Below are 16,687 nucleotides of genomic sequence, written 5' to 3' on the forward strand. Positions count from 1 at the left end.
GAGAGGTGGACTGTATTGAATGTATGCATTTAATTCAACTAAGATATTTACTGGTAAGCACCCCAAAAGTGGTTTTTCCATTTGATGTGGGAATCCTAATTGTACAATACTGTGTCAAGCAAACAGCATAATTCTGCTCCTATAACTTCAGAGTGGACCATTTATTTATTCATTTGTCCATGTTTAAGTGGGTCAAACACAGTGCGATGTGCCTAAATTACAAAGATGAATAAAATACCATCACTGCTGTAGTGACGGAGACAGAAAATGAAACAATAAAATAACTTCTAGAACAACTAAAAAGAGAGAGGGAGCGGTTTCTACGAAAGACAGGGGAAAGGTCCACTAACTCTGTGGTGATGGGGAAGGCATTAAGAAACAGATTTTGAGACATAAAGAGTAAAGAGAAAGGAAAAGCCAGAGGAGGGAGGAATCACCTGTCCTCAAGGCGAAACAGCATGCAGGAGTGTGGGGTGGGCAGCACGGTGATACAGGGAGAGCCAGCAGGCGTGAGGTGGGGCAACCGGTGAGCTCCACGGGATGAGAGCTACCTGTGATTTTGTTCCTTGGCGACCTGGAACTGAAAGACTGGAGCAGAAGCCTCATCACTGGGACATACCAGGATCCTTCTGCTTTCTGACAGGGGGTCACTGGGACAGAGGCTGTGAATGCACCAAGGCGTATCATGCTCTGGTGTTGCTTATTTCTCGGTTTTACCATGCCAGCTGCCTCCTGCCAGGAGACTGAAGGATTGAGGACAGAATTTGATCCCAGCATTGTTACCAAAAAGAAAAGACTTAGTATCATTGCAGATTGAAAAATGGAATTATAGTACAAACCTGAAGGCAGGAAATATGTCATCTTTAAAAATAGTGTTTTTGAAGAGAATTGGTGTCATTATCAAAATCGCACCAAGACACAGCAAAACCAAGACACAAATCCATACCTGAGTAAAAGACTCCAATGTCGTTACAAATGTAAGAGGTATAAAAGAAAAGCTGAGAGGAAAAACACCAAAATGTTCAAGGGTGTTATCTCTGAATGTTGAGATTATGAGTGTTTTTATTTGCTTCTCTTTGTTTTGCAGGATCTTCCAATTTTTCTTCTAAAATATATATTGATTTTATAGTCAGAATAAAACATAGTAATTGAAAGTTGTATTAAATAAACATCATCAATAGTCAAGATAAGGTGGAGGGAATATAGTGAGGAGACCCTGAGGCCACCAGCATATGAGCCTTTGGCACCAATTAGTCATTAGCTTGTAACTAACTTTAATTCATGCCACCAAGTCACCTCTCAACATTTATTTTATGTCAAATATAACATAGGTGATTAAGGGAGGTAGAAACAATAAACCCTAATCCCAAGATAATTTATATAAAGCCAGAGGGGTAATACACCATAAATTATTGACTTAGCTCCTTTTCCTGAAACTTATGACTTTCTCTCTCATAGAGGAGAGGACACTACTAGCAAAGTAGTGAAACCACATACCTATAAGAAGTCTAAAGGAATATGGAGCCTTCCTACTGAGTAGAGAGCAAGAAAATGTAGTCACTTGTGAACAAGCCCTGAGGCAAAATGCAACATGTCAATTATGGCAAGTTCCAGATTATAGAGTACTACAGTACATTTGAAGCAAAAATGATTTACTTGGCCAAGAATGGGCACACGGGCATGTCTAAATCCCTAACCCATGGCTCAACTGTTAACCCTCGCATATAACATGTAGCATCGTGCTCCCCTGAATACCTTGTAAACCCAATTGTGCATAAATTATCATTATTATTTTTAAGAGGTGAGTTGTTTTGGATAAAATAAGAAGGAAAGCCAAACCAAAAGAGAAAGGGATGGGGGTAAGAAGGGGAGGAGAGAGAGCAAGAGATAGAGAGGGAGGGAGGGAGGGAGGGACCCAGGGAGGGAAAAAAGGAAAAGGGAAAAAAAACTTGAGCACATGCAATTGCAACAATTTACTTAAGACTAGGAACATGAATTGAAGAAGTTGTACAAAATCTGAATGCTTGGGAATCTCCTTATTTCAGCTAAGGTCAGAAGGTAAACATCATTTTGTTTTTGTTTTTGTTTTAATTTATCTTCATTTTAAATTTATTTTTTAATAGTTTATTGTCAAATTGGTTTCCATATAACACCCAGTGCTTCTCCCCACAAGTGCCCCCCACCATGACCATCACCCCCTCTCTTCCTCCCCTCCCCCTTCAGTCCATGGTTCGTTTTCAGTATTCAGTAGTCTCCCTTGATCTGTGTCCCTCACTCTCCCCCGCTCTTTCCCTCTTGTTGAAATAGCATTTGACAAAATACAACATCTCTTCTTAATAAAAACTCTCGAGAAAGTTGGGATAGAAGGAACTTACTTAGGGGAGCCTGGGTGGCTCAGTCAGTTAAGTGTCTGGCTTCAGTTCAGGTCAGATCTCACATTTGTGGGTTCAAGCCCCGCATCAGGCTCTGTGCTGACAGCTAGCTCAGATCCTGGAGCCTGCTTTCGGTTCTGTGTCTCCTTCTCTCTCTGCCCCTCCCCCTCTCATGCTCTGTCTCTCTCTGTATCAAAAATAAATAAAACATTTAAAAAAATTAAAGAAAAAGAAGGAACTTACTTAAACATCATAAAAGCCATTTACAAAAAGCCCACAGCCAATGTTATCCTCAATGGGGAAAAAAGGAGAGCTTTCCCCCTGAGATCAGGGACACAACAGGGGTGTCCACTCTCACCACTGTTGTTTAACATAGTGCTGGAGTCCTAGCATCAGCAATCAGACAACAAAAGGAAATAAAAGGCATCAGAATTGGCAAAGAAGAAGTCAAACTTTCCCTTTTCGCAGATGACATGATACTCTACATGGAAAACCCGATCAACTCCACCAGAAGCCTTCTAGAACTGATCAATGAATTCAGTAAAGTCGCACAGTACAAAATCAATGTACGGTTGCATTCTTATACACCAAAAATAAAGCAACAGAAAGAGAAAGCAAGAAACAGATTCCATTCACAATTGCACGAAAAACCATAAAATACCTAGGAATAAACCTGACTAAAGATGTAAAAGACCTGTATGCTGAAAACTATAGAAGACTTATGAAGGAAATTGAAGACACAAAGAAATGGAATAATATTCCGTGCTCATGGATTGGAAGAATAAACATCATTTTGAATAGTGAAATTCATCAGCTTATACAGGTACAGTGAAATAGGACCCTGAGCCATGAAAGAGGGAAAGCGCCTCTCCCACGTCTGGCTGCATTCATCCCGCTACCTCACAGCCCCTGTATAACCAGAGTAGTTTTCACTGCATTCTCTGGCACTGTTTCTGTCTCATTCTCTTTCTATGATATGAAAAGTACATTCTCTCTGGCTTCTTCAGGATGGCTTCTCCCTTTCTTTAATTTAACAGCACTATCCATGAACCCCGGAAAAATTTAGAGATGCTTCCCAAGGGAAAAGTAAAAAAAATATGTCTCGTAAGCATGGGTTTCATTTTCATAACACAGAATCAAAATGTTTACGGGAGTGAAAGAATTAATAGCCTAATCAGCCAACTTTTCCTTATTAGAAGGACTTGGGGCTGTAACTTGAAGTGAAATCATTCTACTTATCCTGATGCCAGTTCCAGCTTGTTGACTTTAATGGGGAAGTATAACACTTGGAAACGTGAAACACAGTGGGTAATATTTATATGAAATCTTCAAGAACTATGGTATTCTGCTCATGTGGAATACTATGGCATACTGCCTAGATCAGGGAACAAACAGATTAGCACATTAACACTTTTAAGAAACATGCATATAATTTGCTTTGAATGTGGTCTCTGACTTCTAGAAGGAATACCTAATGATTTTCAAACTGACAGACTACATTATAAAGAATTTCTTTAAAAAAAAAAGTGCTGCTTCTAAGAAGCTCCTAGCATCAGCCTTCTAGAACAAGTATGAACTCCCCTTTTGGACAGGAAAAAGTCCACTAGGGGAAGTTCCAAAGAAATTCCCTATAACTATGAGTAAGGTAATTTTAAATAGTTCTTAGGCTGGTCTTCAATTAATACATTTTAAAGTATGTCTTACATGTAGGTCTTTAATGCCAGAAATATATCTGAACACTATATTCATATCAACTCATGTAATCCTCACAATAGCCCCAGAAGTCATGAACTACAACTATTGTCATTTTAGAGATAAAACAATGGTGGCATAAAGAGGTTTTAAAAAAAATTGTCAAATTTATTCATCTAATAATTGGTAAAGTTTGAGCAAACCAACTCCAGAGCCTGTGGTCTTGACCACTATCCCATACTGGCTTTATGCATGGATGGGCTGAGAGCTTGAATGTTTAAGATTTTATAAACAAGTAAATATAAATATCATTGTTAACAGCATCAAAGATCCAATTTTCTTGGGGTGCCTGAATGGTGCCATCAGTTAAGCACCTCACTGGCTCAGGTCATGATTTTCCAGTTTGTGGGTTTGAGTCCCGCATTGGGCTCTGTGCTGACAGCTCAGAGCCTGAAGCCTGCTTCAGATTCTGTGCCTCCTTCTCTCTCTCTCTGTCCCTCCCCTGTTCATATCCTGTCTCCATCTCTCTCAAAAATAAATAAACATTAAAAAAAGTTTTAATTTTTTGAATGTTTTTTTAAATTTACTTTTAAGAGACAGAGAGAGACAGCGTGAGCAGGGGAGGGTCAGAGAGAGAGGGAGACACAGAATCTGAGGCAGCTCCAGGCCCTGAGCTAGCTGTCAGCACAGACCTGATGTGGGGCTTGAACCCATGAACCGTGAGATCATGACCTGAGCTGAAGCTGGATGCTTAAGCAACTGAGCCACCCAGGAGTCCCTAAAATTTTTTTCTTAAAAAGGTCCAACTTTTCCCTCCTCATTTCTTTTGTAAGTTGGAGAGACTGTATTTACATTTAATGGGGCTCAAGCTAAACATGTTAAAAAGTTGCTATACACTGGTGGATTGTAATTTTGCTTATATACAATGCTTCCATTACTAGAGGCAAAATATTAATCGGTTGATAGGATATTTAATCCTTAAATTGGTATAAAATTCATCAGTAGTTTTGCTTAAAATGTTAAAATACAATTTTTGTTTTCTTTTATTTCTTATATCATTCACCATCAGTTTCCATGTCTCAAATGCTAGTATGGAATTAGAATTTAAATGATTTGCAATAGATAACCCACTACATGGTGGTGGTGGTGGTGGTGGTGGTGGTGGTGGTGGTGGTGGTGGTGGTGAAGAACAAGAAGGGGAAGAGGAAAGAGAAGGGAAAGGAGGAGAAGAAGGAGAAGAAAGAGGAGGGGGGGAAGGGCAGGGGGAGAAAGGAAGAAGAATAAGAAGCAGCATCAGAAGCAGGAGGAGAAGAAGGAGGAAGGAGAAGAAGAAGAAGACGATGATGGAGGAGGAGGCAAAGGAGACAGGAGGAGGAAGAGGAAGAGGACTAGATGAAGAAGAAGGACAAGGAGAAAGAGGAGGAGAAGAAGGAGGAGGAGAAGGGGAAGAAGAAAAAGGAGGGGCGGGGAGATGTAGAGTGGTGTACTGGTAGAAATGTTGGTGATGAGGTGATCAATGGTGAGGGAGATGAGGGTGAATTTTGATATGATAGAAGCAAAGGTGAAAAAAACATACAGAGATGAAGTAGACAAAGCAGACCTAGGTCCACACCAACCTTCCAAACGCTGAAGAAAGTCCCCTCTCTAGGAAACAAGGCAGCTAAAGAGATTACTGTCAAGTTTGGCATCCAGATGTTACATGCATATAGAAATACATCTACTTCCAAGAGAGAAGGTTACTTTATCAGCATTTTTCCTTCTGCACCCCTACCCCTCCAAGTACTATTTAAACATATTACTTGTATTGTTTCTCCTCGTAGACTCAAAGTGACTCAGATGAAGGAAGCATCTAGAACACCACTATTAATGAAGGTTTTGATTCAAGTTAACCAAATGTATTTTGGCATAGGAGAAGGCAAGTGGATATTATTTCTTCCTAGAGGATTTTTTTTTGCTTCTGTCTTCTCCTGAGCATCCCCTCCCCATATAGCATATTCTATTTGGTAGCTAAAGAGACCACACATTGAGGTACACACATTGAAAATCAGAAATAAACTAAGAATACATGAGAAATCAATATAAGGCCTGAAAACTTAACCATATGTCTAATAAAACTCCATACTAAAAACTAGACCATAAAAGACTGGATTCTTCATCAGATTTTTCCTCTCTGACACCTCAACTGATATGCTGGAGCATTCACTCTGGGTAATGAGAACCAGAGCATTTGAAATTTAATTTTTTCTCTCCCTTTTCCAATTCTCATCTTAATTTTTGTATGAATACTTGCAGCCCATCTGTCTACTTTCTTTGATGAATTATTGAGATTTATGTGATGAATTACTGCCCCCTTTTTCCAGCCTCAAAATAGCCAGTCAAGGTTCCTGAGAAAAAAGAGAATCATTGCAGGTTTGTGTTTGAGATCATTCCTTTCAGACTCTCTGAAGAACAGATTTGGGGAAGGGGGTGAGGCTGGAAGCAGGAAGTCCAGGTAGGAGGCTGTGGTGACCCAGGTAAAGCTGATGACCTGTGGATATAGGAGTAGGGATGGGGAAGATAGGAAAGACATTACAAATTAGATTTAGTAACAACTAAACTAGCAATTAACGGAATATCTGGTTAAAAGAGACAGACAATCCAGAGGAAGAGCAGGTTTGGGAACAAAAATAAAGATCTCATTCCCAAGCAAGTTGAGTTTGTGGCCCTTGTTGGTGAATCAGATAAAAAGGTGCAGCAGAGAGTTGTTACTAACGTGAAGCTCCTGGGAAAATCTGTGGAGGAATTAGAGACTAAGGAATCAGCAGCCTGCAGGTGTCTGGAATGATGATACTAGCTGAGATGACTCAAGGGGAGTTCGTAGTGTGAGAAAGTAGTAGCTCAAGGACAGAACTCTGAGTAAGAAACATTTACAGAGGAGGAAGGAGCAAGGTGCCTAGGCATGATAATTTGCCAGCTACAGTCTGTTAATACTCAGGACAGTAATGTTTCATTTAGATTCTGTAAATAGAAGGCACTTACAGGCGAATTAGAAGGCAGAAGAGAAGATGTGGTTCCCTGAGGGTGTGTACTTGAGCATCAGTAGGTGGTGGTCTTGGAGATTTACCAGAGGCTTCTAGCAGTGTCTTCAAATCATCCACTCCACTCTGTGGGAAGTCAAGTTTTTGGCTTATTTTACTACAATTCAGTAAAGATGGTAGCAGCTTCTTTAATCTGCTCCCTCAAGTGAACACCTCTAATACCCTACATTAAATTTCTTCCTGCTCAAAATACTCCCAACACAGTCTGTCTTCATGAGCAAACCTCTGCTAATAGAGGAAGTATAGTGCCATAGAGGCATAGAGATAGCAGACTGATAGTGCACAATATGTGGAAGAAAAATAGAGACAAGGGCATATAGACACTTTGGGGGGTTAAAAAACCCTTATGAGAAAGAGAGGCAACATATCAATTGGCAGGTCAAAGGCGAGATAGGTCAAAATCATGAATGTATGTGAGTATGTGTGTTTTATGACAAGATAGACCCGAGTATATTTATAAACTGAGGCAAGAGCCAGCACAAAGAGAGGAGATGACGACATATGAAAGAGGAGCCATGACTGATGAAATCATATCCTGGAAAAAGGAAAACTGGGAGGAGGGACATTCTATTCTTTCAGGACCTTGGTGAGAAAGAGTATAAACCGGGAAGAGAAAAGAGGTCACATTTGTCTCCATGAAGTAGGTTCCAAGTGCAGAGGACATCTGGGTTTGGCCACCCAGCAACAATATCACCTTCTTTTGGTAACCAAACACTTATTTCTCTTGGAGAGCACTCTTTCCCTTCTAAACTCTGTGACTGGGGTGGAGCTCACCATTCAGTCCTAACCAAAATGGAACATCACATTCCACCATTTTTAGGGATTGGTCCAGGCCTGTGTGGCAACTTGAGCTAACAGAAAGCGATGGGATATTTGTTGAGGCTTCTGATTGAGAGGCAGGTGAACCTCCCCATCTGGGCTTCAAGCAGAGGGGATATGAATTATCTTCTTTCCATGTTGGGAAGAGCTTCTCTGAGAATAGGGGTAAACAAGAAGGAATGCAGTTAGGGGAAAGACTAAGGAAAACAATTTCCTGGTGATATAGATCAAGGCTCTGTCCTGAGCTTTATTTGAAGCTAGGTCTTTCCTTGAACTTTTCAGTTAATTTAACCAATGAATTCTAATTTTACTTAAGCTAGTTTGGGCTGGGTTTTCTCTCATTTGCTAAGAATCCTAAACCATAGAGTGAGGCTGTCTGCTTAAAGTGAAGGAGGATGGATATACATTTAAAAAAAAAAAAGGAGGGGGGCACTGATAGCATAAGCAGCAAAGGGAAGGATCTTAACCAATAATCACCCAGTTAGGCCATAAAACATAGTTCAGTTTGGCTGAACTCAACCATACTAATGTCAAGCCCAAGTCAATAATTTGGTTTTTCAATGTTCTCTGTGGCAACTAAAGGAACTGATTTTTTTTCATCACTTGCAATTGCCTTTGTGAAGTATGGACCTCCTTTGGCTGGGCTCATATGACACCTAACATCTGGATAAAAATTGAAAAATGTGATGTCAACCATGTGTTTTGTCAAACACAATTACAAACCCCTGGGTAGTTAGAAAATCTCTAATAATTGTTTCAGATTTCATCTGAATCATGTGTACACGGCATTTGTGACTCCAAACTTTCACAGAGTGAAGGAACATAATCTCTGCACCCACCATTTCTCTGTTTTACAAGTCAGCCCCCAGCCCAAATGTGATGTCAGCTTTCCCTCCACTTAATATTTCCCTCGTGTGGTGTTTCCTCAATGCAAATGCATCAAAATTTCAGCTCCACGAGCAACCGTTCATGCTGGAGTCACAGGTCTTATATTTCAACTCTGTGTTGCACAAATGGCAACAAATATTCTACTTGCAAGGTGAATGTAGATCTGGAAAGGCAAAACCAAATCTTTTATTTTACCAAGAATGAAGCTGATGTTTAGGAAGGGTAAATGACTTGTGCAAGGTCCCATTGCTAGTTAGTGGCTGAGGTAAGGCTTGAACCCATGACCTTCGACTGCTACCACTACACCATATGGCTTCCATCTGTCATAACCTATAAGTTTTGGTCACATTATTATTTTGCAGGAAGGTGTACTTTGTGGCTATGACATATTTAGAGCTGCCCAAAGTGGTATGAGTCATCCCTAAAATGCCTCCTTCTAAATATTCAAAAAAGTTGAGTCTTCAGAAATATAAAAAGTTTCTCTACATTATTAAATAGCTAAGCACCATAGCTATCATCTATCTACCCGTAATTCTTGAGATTTATTGTTCAAATTTTTAATACCAACTCATATGGCCACTACATTTAAAGGGAATTTTACATGAATTATCTCATATGTGTGATTCTTTTTTTATGTTTCTGTAACAATTTTATGTTTTCACTATTGCCTTGTAGAATGGAATGTAATATAACAATCATATTCATGCAACATGATCTCATTTGCAAGAGGCAGGCAGGCTTATCTTTATTTTATGCAAATATATAAAAAAGAGAGCTTAAATCTCTATCTTCTGAAGTAAGTCTTTGAATGGTCTGAGAGCACAGGCCATTTGTTCAAGCCTTAGAGAGATTATGACCCTATGACTTCTTGCTCATTAATTCATTCAATTAGAATTGTGATACAACTGAATATTCTACAACAAAATTTTCATTATTTTACTATGCTTAATCATTGCCATCAAATGGAATGTTATAAATCCACATAAACATGGTTCTAAGCTAAGAACCATATATATATATGTGTGTGTGTGTGTGTGTGTATGTATGTATATATATTCAGCTTATTTGTACAATTATATATATATAAAGAAGTAATTCAGAAACCCTATACTGTTGGTATCAAAAATGTTTCTCTCCATTTTACAAACAAAGAAGCTTAGGCTGTGAGAGAAATCCTCCTTTGAAGTGCTCAGTAGTGCCAAGAATATTATGGCACAGTGACATTTAATGTGAACTTCAAATTTAATACTAAGAATTTTCAACCTAAAAGTTGAGAGAACTGGTTAAAATCCTAAATTTACCATTTATTATCTGTGTCATAAGGAGCATGTCATTTTTAGTCTCTCTAGGCTTCATTTCAGAAAAGGTTGCCTTTATTACTCAAATGAGGTTTAGATACAAGTGATAGAAAACCAAAAATAAGAATGACTTCAAAAGGATAGATGCTTATTTCATGTACTTATAAAAGAAATCTGGAGGTGAGCAATCGCGGAGTGGTATGGTAGCCTGTGAGAACGTGCTTGCGGACTTCTGGTTGCATGGAGCCTTGTTGTAATTGACCACACACCACACCTCTCACCAGCTGCTCCCAGCCAGTGACTGTCGGGACAGTGGAGTTTGGCTGGAGGACACTGAATGGTTTCACTGAACCTTTGTTAGCCTGGCATCATGATCCCCCAGCCTTCTCCAGCCCCCTCCCTGTTTCCTTCATACAGACCCCTTCTGTTCATAAAATCCTTGCAAGTTTAATCCTGTCTTGACATCTTCTTGGAGGGCCAGGATTAATGAAACATAATATTTCATAAAGAAATATAGCTCATGGGATTTCTTGATTAAAAAGAATTTTTTGGCAAAACTAAATTTTGCCAAGCAAGCACATCTTTAAGGATCATTTTTTGTGTCCACTTTAACCTCCAAAGAATACAAGTTCTCCTTGTGGATTTTTTAAAATTAGGACAGCAACTAAAGACTTCATATCATTATTTCTTTTTAGGTATAATGGCAACAATTTACTAAGCTTATAACTATAGAATTGGTGTAAGTACCCTGCACCAGTATCTTTGAAATTCAAGATAATATACATACACATTTGAAGACTCTGTTACCAAAGGCCCTTTATATTTAAACTCTGTTCATTCATTTGAACAATATCAAATATTGTACACCTACTATGTGTTGGATACAAAATTAGACACTACAGAGACAGAGATGAGTAAAGAATTTCTACCCTCAGGGATCTTGCCATCTAGTCACAGAGAAATACTCCTAAAAACTATGAAGACTCCTTAATCATAACCTTTCCTTAGTGGCAATCCTGACTGAGGAAGGCCCATGGATTGACCCCACATGAGCCTGGTTGCTAACAGACCACTGCTGCACTTCCCCAGTTACTTCAAGACCCTCTGTCTATGAACAGAGCAACTCTACAGTCATACACAACAGCTGCACAACTAAAAAACTGCATGCCTGAACTTTATTTTTTCAAATGCATCAAAATAACACATGTGGGAAAGAGGACTTGAGAGCAGAGAGCCAGGGAAGAAATAATAAGCCAGAAGTCAGATCTAGGGTGGCAGAGAGAACAACATGTCTACTGGGGTCTGACACAGAGAAGTTTCGTAAGTCATTAGACATCCTACAAATGCCAGACGAAAGTACTAGGAGAGAAGAGATCCCAAGAGGAAAACTGGAAGAAAATATAGGTTTGTTTTTGTTGGTATGTTGCTCTTGTTGTTGTTGTTGTTGTTGTTGTAAATTTTATATTTCCCAAGAACCATGCTAGCATGTTTGGGGGATTGTCCTCAAGTTCTTTCTGCCAGCTCTCACAACAGCAAAAAGTAGAGCTGGCAGACTCCTCAGAGTTCATCAACTCAAAGCTTCTGTAAAAACAAATTGAAGAATATTTAAAAGTAAATTCATTTTAGCTGGTTGAAATTATTTCTGAATAAGTCATATTTCTGAATAGATATATTTTATATTGGATATATCAAATATGATCATTTTATGAGCAAAACAAGTTGTTTTAATGTTCTCAAGTCACTACTAGTGTGACGTTAGCTCTGTAAAAACACTCCTAAAAAGTAAATATTGCCTATGTTTCAAATTTTGCCAAAATGTCTTTTGTTTCCAAGCTTAGTTCTTTTTACAGAAATTCTATTATTTTATACGGGACCACTTATGGAAAAGGCAAGCAGTTGTGAATGGCAAGGGTCCAAGGAGTAGGTAAAGCTCAATAAGACTAAACAAAATCCTGAGAAGCCCTGAAGTTCCCTGAAGAGAGGCCATCATATACCTATTTTGTGGCTCCTCACAACTCCTGGGAGGAATCTAGATGCCCGAATTCCTCTGAATTCAATGGATGGAGGCTAAACCATTGAATGGATAAGAATGAGGAAAGGGACAGAGAGAGCTGGGATGAGGGACAAGGCCACGTTAGAGCACTTAGTATTGGAGGAAAACTGAAAGGAAGGGTCCTAGTGTCTAGGAGCATGGTGACTTCAAGCAGGCAAGAAAATACACAGCAGATTGTCTTTGTCTTCAAAAATAAACAGTTGGAAGAGGCAGACACCTGAACTAATGAAAACTGGTTTCTTATGACTTTCTCTGAGGAAATGAAAATAGCTCACATACATTTGGTAGATACAGATGTCTAGGAAATGAATTAATTGCAAGTTAGCCCTGAGGGTCACTATGACATCACTGAGGGTGGGGTGTGGGGTGGGCACACACACACTGGATGCTCCACTCTGACAAGTCCTTTCTCGTTAAGGAGCAGCTTTTCCACAGACTGGTGCTCATGTGGTCCCGGCCCAGGGCTTCAGTCTGACTTTGCATCACATCTGCCTTTGATTGGAAAAAAAACTATTTGATTTCTGGGGCAAGCAGAATTCCAGAGGGCACTGCTCAGCTGGGCCAGAAGCTGAGGCATGTTGAGGTGAAAGGCAAGGCTGACAGCTCAAACATCACCTTCTCTGAGGAAGCTTCTCTTTCCTCAAACTTGAGCAGTTTATGCATCCCTTTTCTCATTTCTCCTAATTAGCTTGTGTTCATTATTTTTGAGCTTGCCCCTTCTTTCTGAAGAGACCCCAAGTTTCCTAAAGGCAGTATCTACTTGCTTCACTTGTCCCCTGGCCCACAGTGGGTGTTCATCAAACATTTGCTGAAAGGAATCAATGGTGAACAGAAGAGAGGGATGGGTCATGGCAGTATGTGTACCCACTGTCTCTGTTTCCCCATAACAAACTCTCTCTTCCTGGGTTGTTTTCTCTCTCTCCCTCTCTCTCTCCTGAAATCTCTCTTAAAAAGGTTAGAAAACACTCCCAGGCAGCTAAATCAAAAAGCCTCTAATCTTTTACCACCCTTCTGTGTGTCTTCAATATACATTATGACCTTCCTTCATCATTTTTGGGGTATTTCACTCTCTTGGCTTCTGTTACTTTCCTTTCTCTTGGATCATACATTCTCAGTCTTCTTTGCCTTCTCCTTTTTTTTAATATTAGCTAAAATCTATCTAGAAACATCAACATCAATTAATTTAAGAAAATTTTATCAAGCACCCATTATGGGCTAGGTATCAAGTCTTTGTTCTTGAAGAGAGCATTTGCTCATCTGACTTTAGTTGCTGCCTCCATTAGAATGTGCTGAACCTGGGATGCCAAGAGGGGACCAAGTCTTCTTGCCCAGTAAATGGGATGCTGGCAAACAGAGATGGGACCTTCACAAGGATGACTTGGTACTCAAACATTTCTTTAAAAATTTTTTAAATGATTATTTATTTTTGAGAGAGAGAGAGAGAGAGAGAGAGAGAGAGAGAGAGAGAGGGGCAGAGAGAGAGGGAGACACGGGATCTGAAGCAGGCTCCAGGCTTCAAGCTCTCAGCACAGAGCCCAATGCAAGGCTTGAGCTCCCAAACTGTGAAATCACCACCTGAGCTGAAGATGGACGCTTAACCGACTGAGCCACCCAGGTGCTCCAGTACTCTAACATTTCTAAATCATGGACTTCTACCTTCTCTCCTTATTGTCTTCCCTTTAACTACCCTTCCTCTGCTGGATACTGCCCACCTACATGCTATTCTTCTTACAAAAAGTGCCATCCTCCAGTCCTTTTTCCCACTTTTCAGGTTAAATTCCATTGGAAAAAGTTCCATTTCAGTGAAAACCTCTTTACAACAAGTAAGTGATTTCCAAATCCCAAAGCATTGCTGAAATGACCCTTTCTTCTAATGACATTTCCTGATTCTCACCAAAAAATTGCTTTGTAATTTTGCAAACCATTTCCTCTGTAATTCATTTTCAGTTCAGTACAACAACCATTGCAGACATCTCCCATGGGGAAGTCTGCATGCAGTAAACAAATAACAACACTATAGAGTCTCTACCCTAAAAAGGCTCCCTTTTTGGCAGAGGGAGTAATACCAAGTCCAGAGAAAGAGTCAGTTCTTCTGCCCAACATTTCCACCTGCTTCCAGAGTAAGTGCTCCCCACTGAGTAGCCAAATCCTTTCTAACAAAGTTGAACTATCCCTCCCCAACCACAGGATTTCTTGAAGAGCCTGGATGAGATCCCCCTCTCCAAGGCAGCACCTATGTGAACAGGATCCAAACAGCTGGCTCCTCTGACTCCAAAATCAAGCTCGGTTCTCTGCTGCTGCCTCCAAAGAATGGCTCTGCTTTTTCCCCGCAGACCAGGAGAGCACTTGGGGACCTCCCTGTGCTTGACTTTGGGCCAACCTGAAGCTTTCCAGGATGCACAGCACCTGGATGAATGGGTGGAGAAGAGAAAGGAACAAAGATGGAGCCCAGAGGCATTCTAGGGTCCATAAAGAGTGTCTCCAACTTTTTCTCAAATGGCTTGAATTTGGCAAATCCCAAAACACTCTTTGCCAAGAACTTTTTTGCCTTAATTTCTTAAACCCATGTGAATTTCAAAGGAAATTTGGTCCGTATGTTTCTGATTCATTTACACTTAACTCATCACAAAGTTGTTGTGAAATAGCCATTTGATGTCCAAGAAGCCTTAGAAGTCCTTTCCTATGCCTTTTCTCCCTTGCCAATGCTAAATACAATTCCAATCCAGAATCTCTTTAAGTTGGATCTAAACTCAGAACTGAAAGAGAACTCTTGTCTTGATAAAACATTCTTGTCAGCAAGTAGATGATTTAAACCCATGGGAAGCAGAATTCCCTGAAGCTCCTGAAACTTCCTCCAATTCAGGGCTAGTTTTCTCCTTTCTGAACTCATGTTAGATCAGAAGCAAAAATGTTGAGATATAAATGGACACTGCACCAGGCTCCACCTCAACTGCAGCAGAAAGCCCACAGAGAACAGTTGCTCCAACGTTTGCTAACAGATATTTTAGCCTCAAGTCTTCAGGACAGTTGGTGTCACTTCTGAGTATTGAACTTTTTCAGCCACAAGAGCCTTCGATGTCTCCAAATTCACCCACTGGTATTGAACGTGCAATGTAGCCTGGCCATGAGCTGTAAAAGGCCGGAACTAAAGTAAGTCTCCACTTACCTCATACATAATATAATTCAAATATAAGCCAAATTCAACCTGATAGAGTTTAGGAGGGAAGGAGGTATCAGAGCTGTGGTTTCCAGCCGGTCTTTTGGTGTGGGCATTGTGATGTTGGTTTTAGTATCAAATACAAGAAAGGAGATACGAGGGGCTCTGGAGAGGTCTTCATACTTGCCCAGGGCTCTGTACACACGGGTGAACTTGGAAACCTCAGGCGTCCTGGGGAAAGTAGGCACTGCCTGCCAGCTTGGAGAGGAAAGTGATGAGGGGGCACCCTGGGCACTTCTTGGCTGGACGTTCACTCAGGCCTGAGTGCTGCCTCAGCGTCCTCATCTTCCTTCCTGCCGGTGAGCTCCAGAAGAACAAAGACTCTTCAGATCCTGTGAGATCAAGACTGGGTCACTGCGGGAGGAGAAATCCCTCCCAAACAATCCCCTCCTTCACCCCTGTGCTACCCACTCCATCTTTTCTTATTTCCTGCTTATTCTAAAATCATTTTCTTAAGCATTTTTAAACAATATTTGCATTTAATCATCTGAAAAAATATCCTTTATAGCAGCCTCAGAGCTCTTTCAAATACCCCTCCATGAATCTAAACATAACTTGAACCATTTCAAACAACTCCCTCTTGGCTCAGTAAAGTTGCCATGTTTTTTCCCCTTATTTTAAATTGTGCAAACAATTAGACATTTTGAAAATGGCATACATCAAGTAAGGCAAGTCAGGTTTTAATTACTTTAAAACATTTATAATCCCTGCTGTCAGAATCAGCCTTCTCCCTTTGGGCACATAACATTCAAGCAATGTTGTGATATCTTTCTGGTTTGACCTAAATATCTATTTACTTTATTGAGTCAATACAAAGCCTGATAGGTCAAAAATTAGGCATGGGTGGTTAAAGAATAAATACCTGCTACAAGATGCCAGAGTTAAGAGGAACTGTAAAATTAAATGCATCTTTAGAGGTTTGTAACTAAGTTCACATTTGTATTTAAATACCAAATAATCTTCCAATTTTTATGCATAGTTTTCAGTCCTTGTAACAAAAACATGATGTTGCACTCATGCTGTGAGCACTGCACTTGGTTTCCTTGTTTACATTCACAGCTCTAAACACAGTCCTATCCAGGCTTGCTTGGGAGCAAATTTCCCATTGTTTTCTGCACTCACCATGTTGAGAGATTTCTAGAATTTTTCTTCACATTCTCATTCTTTATGCATTGGTCCATAAGTGCCTAAGCTTTTCAGGATCAGACCACACTTCCACCTACCCAAATCCTATTTCAGGTTTACCATTTCTTCATTTTAACCCCTCTCTG

At 40.1% G+C, this 16,687-nt stretch overlaps 2 long non-coding RNA genes across 2 annotated transcripts in view; one reads left to right on the forward strand and one right to left on the reverse strand.

Annotated features, from left to right (window-relative positions):
* LOC115296349 overlaps positions 1-16,687 on the reverse strand; it is a 475,474-nt gene that overhangs the window by 94,563 nt on the left and 364,224 nt on the right. The gene's annotated exons all lie outside the window — the stretch shown is intronic.
* Positions 12,650-14,760, forward strand: LOC115296350. Its single transcript, XR_003910861.1, has 3 exons — positions 12,650-12,782; positions 13,483-13,580; positions 14,387-14,760. It is a non-coding gene; the product is annotated as an uncharacterized LOC115296350 (long non-coding RNA).

The sequence above is a fragment of the Suricata suricatta genome, chromosome 7 (assembly GCF_006229205.1).
Source record: "Suricata suricatta isolate VVHF042 chromosome 7, meerkat_22Aug2017_6uvM2_HiC, whole genome shotgun sequence".
Classification (NCBI taxonomy): domain Eukaryota; kingdom Metazoa; phylum Chordata; class Mammalia; order Carnivora; family Herpestidae; genus Suricata; species Suricata suricatta.